A 7,011-nucleotide genomic window follows, 5' to 3' on the forward strand; every position below is an offset into this window, starting at 1 on the left:
GAGAATATTCACGGGCAAATGTTCTCCTGGTGTTATACCGACAGAATCCGACGAACGATTTTTTTCGCTACTTTCCACCTTGGAACAAATTGTGTAAGATCTGAAGCGATGGATACTAGGTGGCACGCGTTCAAATGTGAATCGGAGAAAATTCTGTTCCCGTCAGAGGATGTTCACGGACCCTCTGATTAGCTTTATTTTGTAATTTGTAATTGCATGGGTTGTTCTTGATAATAGAGAGAGACTAATTAAAGCTACTTCGAGCTAATTACGATATTAAAATAGACGAGTTTCCCGAAATACCGCCAGTTAGGTTTCTCCTGGAATTGAAGATATCTTGAATTTCTTTTTTTTTTTTTCTAAACATATATACATATATATATATATACAGTACATATATACGAGTAAAAAGAAAAAAAAAGTATCGAAATTCTATCCTTTAAAAAAAATGCAGACCATCATTTGAATGCTTGCTCCAAAGAAATATAGTATCGACTTTAACAAGTGCGCTTAAGACCAAGGAATTAAAGAAAAAAAAAACGAAAAGAACAAAAAAGGACAAAAAAAAATATTAGAAGAGATGACGAGAGAAAGGAAAAAAAAACACACAATGACATTTTTGTAAACAATTAATTAGAGAAGAATTTTAAAAACCCAGGTCACAATATTAAAAAGAAAATATTCGCGTACGTTCAATTGTTTCAAGCTTTCAGAGTTTCTATATTTGCAGCGGCAGGATCTCACTATGAATATATATATAGAGAGAGAGAGAGAGCTCGTCGTCAAGACCATTTAAAATGAAAGACTTGTTCGTCACTTATTGAATGTTTCCACCCTTCGACTGAAATCCTTGAGAAAAAACCAAAAAAAAAAAAAAACTGTTCTTACAACGTTTGTTATAACGAGGCTTCTATTTCGCATGCATGACGCTATTGTTTCACGCCACTGCTTGTTCATTTATAAGCGAAACACCCTATAGAGCTACCAACTATCCGGGTATCGGCAGTACTCGAATATTCGATGAATAATTAATTTACGGTCATTTCGAAGCGTTGTCAAATTTCATTTTCACCGTTTAAATTTTACACGTTAAAATATTTGTCACTGATAAGATAAATGAATCGAAATTATTACGAGTATAACTGTGACTGAGTGGAGATTCGAGTTGGTTCATTTAAACGAGCTTGTATCGTGCCAAATTTGTCTTTTTCTTCTTTTCTCGTATGAATAAAACATTTAATTAAGGAATTGATAATTACTTCTAAAAAAAAAAAAAAAATATCGTACATTATTGAAAGAATGATATATAAAATTAATTCATCCGAATAAGTGAATTTCTTTCTTTCTTCTTTTCGCATTCTTAACAATTTCCTAGTAAAGAAGTGTAATTAATTGATTAGTAGTTAGTCCTCGAAAGAAAAAATATCATAAATTATTCATGGCTTTATTGAAATTGCCAAAATGTTAATTTCTATTTTAAAAAATAGTACATAATTGAATCACGATTAATGAATTTTTTCATTAACGAATATTCGAGTATTGCAGCGATTAGATCACACCCAGGCATTAAAAATCCGGATAAACTGGCAGGTCTGTTTACGACGCTCACCAATATTAAACACTGCCAATCCACTTTATACTGAACCATTACGACACGAGAAATTGTAATTGCCAAAAAATCCCTTTTCGATATAGTAGCCGAGGTCGTAGCAATAACGAAATTTTAGTCGGTTAAACGTAAAACTATGACAAAACGCTCGAGAGAGAGAGAGGAAGAACGAGAAAACGTAGGAAACACTTTCTACATATCTAGAAGAGGGAACTCATTCGGAGATGTAACTTAATTAGACAAAATGAGCAAGTACTGAGAAATTTCATCTGATTTGCCAATCGCTCTCGGACGTTGTCCTAAAAAAATAAAGAAAAAGTGTCATCCTGAGTCTACAATAAAACGCACGAGGAGTAAAAGAGTTGGCCGATTTTCGAACGGTAAAGCAAGATGTAGAGAGGCGCGAGAAGAAGATGAAAATGAGAAAATAGGGGAAACGCGTTTGCGAAACATTGGGAAAATTAATATCGGAATAAAATTCACTAATTACATACAGACACTGTAAATATTGTAAACGTCGTGCTCGCGTACATCAAATAATTACACCGATTTCCCTAGCGTTTTACTCGAACGGCAAATTCTTGCAAGCGTCTTCGTTTCTCGTTTTATTTTCCTAACCGTCGTTTCTTCCATTCTGACTTTGTAATAATCACGAGTAGATAGCGACGTGTGTGAGGCGCTTCGATTTAAATTGAAGAAGAAGAAAAAGCGCCACGAACGAGACGCGGATTGAAAACCCGAGGAACTAGCGTAGATTGTCCTAGCTTGTACGAGCATTTCGACTTTTCTTACTTTTTTCCGACGTGGGGAACGCGTGCGAGAAATTTTTAGGTACCTGTAATTAACATTGTTAACGACTATACATAGTAGAGAAGATTGTCTCGCGGAAGAATCATCGACGATTACCATTTTTTTTTTCTTCTTCTTCTCTGTTAGGTCATCCCGTAATTTCGCGCCAAAATTGAAAATTGAAAATTCTTGAAAATATAATTACAAAAAGATAAGAAAAAATTGTGGAACAAGAAGGAATCTAGTTTGTTGGAAATGTTGATCTAAACTTATGAGATGACTTAATATAAGCCGATACGAGGAAAATAATCTCGAACAACAAAATTTCATCGTCGAATAGGTGTCGGTTTTGGGAAGATGTGTATAATTGTCGATGATTTTCCACGAAACGAACGATCTCGAGTACGATCGTTAGCGGAAGCTTTTTTCCTCGAAGTAAAAATACGTACGCTTGCGTTTTCCTCGACGTTGGCCAAGGATAAACAATTACGACGAGCAGAATTTATTGTCTACCGATTTAAAAAAGAAAGGAAAGAAAAATGAAGCAATCCTAGCGAGAGTGCAGGATCCTGTTGAATGAACTTTTAGCAGCAATAACACTGATAACCGCAACGTAGTGAACGATTAAGTAGTGTAAAAGACCAATAGGACGATATTCACGATTTCTAATTCGTAAAGAGTAAGTCTAGCACGTTATGAAATATTGATTGAACAGATTGCTTGAGAAATACTTTAAAGTTGAGAAGGCAGAAATGAAGTTACAATATTTTCTTTCTTCTTTTCGTTTTTTCTCTGATGAATCGAAAAGTGAGAATTTTCTAACTGTTCCATCTTTCTCGTTCCTATCCTTATTTTTATTTTTATCGTTTTCGTAGAATGGCGGGAAATGGTATTTCTCAAATGATCGATTCAACGGCAGTACATTGCTCAATACCATTGATCAGGACATGGAAAAATGGAAACAAGACTCACTCTTGTGTTTACGATAGCGTTACAACCACACGGACTCATGGAATTATTCACGTGTAGACAAATGATACCGTTCTAGTTTCGTATAGCCGCGACGGTGTATTCTTTGTATAAAGGGGAAGTGTAAAACCGAAAAACAAAAAAAAAAAAGAAGAAGAAGAAGATAAGAGAAGAAGAAAAATACTGAACGAAGAGATCGATTTTTCCTTCGGGTGAAAAAAAATCATTGCCAGAGATTATTGGATCTCGAAGCCGCAAACTGAGACGCCGAAAGAAGTATTTCGAATCGACTCATAACGAGGAAACTCTAGATAATCATTTCAAGCGTGAGAAACGAGTGCGAGTGTAAGTGAATGCATGAGAAGTGAATACGATTGAAAAGAAAGATCATTCTTCCGTGTAACCGGAGGATCTCCTATTCGGGGAAAGGTTGAAAAGATTTTCGAGCATTTCGAGAAGAATATAGAAAAATTCAATTCCTTTTGTCTTCCCGTGGAATTTCAAATTCCAAATTCCAAAAAAAATTCACTTCGCTCGATAAACTAAATAAAATTTCGCTTAATTGAAATTTCACAAATTATTCGGTTTATCGAGTGAATCGAAATTTCGCTTAATTTCATTACACAAAGTCACGTTCTTGGAAGGCTCGAACACGAGAGAAAAACCAAAAATCACTTCAACGTGTTCATATTCTATGAATCAAGTAGCGAGAAAACGATCGAGCACGCATGCGTAGATGAACCTTCTTTTTCTGAACCGATTTAGCGTGGAAACAGAGGCCAAAAAAAAAAAAAACACATTGTTCGTGAGAAATGGGCGAAAGTGAAAATTTGTCTGAACGATCGTGAGAAAGGGTGAGAGAGAGAGAGAAAGTGAGAAGAGAGAGAGTGTGCGTGACGAAGAAGGGAGAGAACCTTAGAGATAAATCTTAACGTACATAACATAAACAACACACAACTGCCTAGAAACTCAGATTAATAATATTATAACTTACTATATTATATACAACTACAACCGACATGTCCAAACGCACAAAGGGGCAAGTTTGGCAAAGACGAGGACACGCGCATGTAAATAGGATATATCGACATGTAACCGACATGTATATAACAGGGGATGATTCAGACGAGAGAGAGAGAGATGCAAGTTTCGAAAGTGAGAAAAACCCGATAGAACTTGAGAACCCAGAGCCGTTATTCTGTCTCGATCACGGCTACGGTTTGTCACATTGTCCCTCGTGTGGAAGAGCCGTAACACGTATCCGACGACAATTCGTCGGCGAGTGGGATGATTTTTTCGTAGCCGGAGAGATGCTGTGTATCGAAAGGATAAATGGACGAAGTTGTTGATTCGTGATTTTTCTCGTTGTTTACTCACGATACGTTCCGCTCTATCCGATCGAGCGTTGTAAAGTAGCATAGACGTTAGTGTAACGATCGATTTATCACACCCCCTTTGAATTTTTGTACATTTAGAATACCGAACGTGCGTGTACATAGATTTGATTTGCGAAAGATTTTTATGTCGCGAGACGAACGAAGATCTCGGCGACATGTTTAGAATGTAAACGAGCACAGTTCGAATAATTGCTGCGTTTCAAGATGATCGAGCATTTATGAAAAAACACAGTGTCGACACTTGGTTCATTTATCTTCCCTTTTTTCTTCCGATTATAAACGTTGAACGCTTGAGATGAAACTTTATATTGCTTGACACACGTTTCGATACAATCAGAGGGGAAAAAGGTAAATCTAGATTTAGCGATTCGTATTGATAATAGCGAAATGTTGAAAGACGATCCTTTGGAGTACGTATTTCGTATCTTTCCTTTCGATTCGCGACGAAACGCAACCCAGATAATTTCTCTAATTAAAAATCTTCAACTCTTCCAGTGAAATATTTTTCTATCGATCGATCCGACTGCCTCTTGCATTTGACAATTCAATTTCTAAGCGGGCGAGTATCGTAGCTTGAACGCTATGCGAAATCATCTCGAGCTGTTCAACAGATTATTATTGCACGCGGAAACCTTTTTAGACGAATTTAAACTAATGGAAAAGGGAGTTTACAAAAAAAAAAAAAAGAGAAGAAGAATAGGCAGCTATTTACGAGAGAGAAATTGTAAAGAGGACGTATATGATAAGAAAGCGAGAGAGAGAGAGAGAGAGTGGTAGAGGAAGGAGAGAGCTGGAATGTATAGGCGATTATTAAAGAGACTATGAAAATTAAGATGATATAGAAAGTTTTAATAAATTAATTATTAACGCTACAAGCAAGAGACACTATTGATACCTACTACCTAAGGAAATATAGTACGTTTACGAGCATGTATAAAGTAAAACGCATGTACACGGTCGTATACAATCATTCGATATCTTCAACACACATACAATACATACATACACACACGTACACAGAATCCTATGAACATGAAATGGTGAGAATATACAGAGTCCCGTGCGTAAACAAATTATATTAATAAATATCTCCATTCATCTCGAGATTGGTATATTTACGAAACCGCGAAACAGACACATAAGACTAAGTTACTTGCTATTACCTGCATAAAAGTTTAAATATATATACGTACACGTGTATACGTATGTGTGTATACATACGTATATGTGTATACGTATATAGAAATATAGAAGTGAAGAATGAATGGGAGATGCGAACAAGGGAAAAAGAGATCGAGCGAACGTGAAATGAAATAGGAATAAAGAAAATCGAGGATTTTTAAAAAAGAAAAAGAAAAAAAGGTATTTGCCCGGGCCGATTTTTCGAGAGGCGCACTCCATTTGGCCCCGGCAAACTTTAGACGAAACCATTTGAAGAAGAAGATGAAGAAACTGATACGTTATTTATCGAGAATTTTAGTTGAACCTGTAAGCGGTGAAACCCTAGGATCGTGTATAAACTATTATAATTTTAGGGACTTCGGTTTGTTTGATGTTGAGAAAAACTCGCGGGAACGTTGGATCGATCGTCGTGGACTCGTAAACCAGAACGCTAAAATCGAATGATGTTTAGGTGAAAACGGAGGCCGAGGCTGTTCAAATCTCAAACGTGATTTATTTGACTCGGTTCTATCGTTAACTGAGCAGAAGCACACACACCCTCTTTCGATTCAACAAAGAGTTTTCACTGTAACACGCCGTCTTAGGCTTGTCCTGTTTAACGTCGTTTTCTATTTTTCTTGGTTTTTCGCCGCTTAGAATGACAGCTTGAATATTCAAAGTCTCGCCTCTTTGAAGCGCCGGTGCGCAAACAGAGCTGAGAAATTAAACTCTCGCGTGTGTGTGCTGAGCAAACAATTAAAGATCTACCGAGAAAAATACCGTTTTCTCTGTAGAATACACGTTTCAGTTTTATCGTGCTACGAAGATAGACAAATTTCTGGTTAACTTGGAATTAATTTGAGTAATTAATTTTAACCGGTCTCGAGGTTTCGACGAACAGATTCGATTTTAAGCGTGAACGCATAAAATACGTGACTCGCATGGTAAAAAAGAAAAATAAGAATGTCACGTGAGGGGGAGATAGATTTAACAAATTGAACGAGGACAAAGGCGATAGCGATGACAACGACGATGATTTTATCTATGTTAATCTAGAAGACATTGCTGGAACAATGATTTGTACGC

This window comes from Habropoda laboriosa, unplaced genomic scaffold (genome assembly GCF_001263275.1).
Source record: "Habropoda laboriosa isolate 0110345459 unplaced genomic scaffold, ASM126327v1 scaffold212, whole genome shotgun sequence".
NCBI classification, from domain to species: Eukaryota; Metazoa; Arthropoda; class Insecta; order Hymenoptera; family Apidae; genus Habropoda; species Habropoda laboriosa.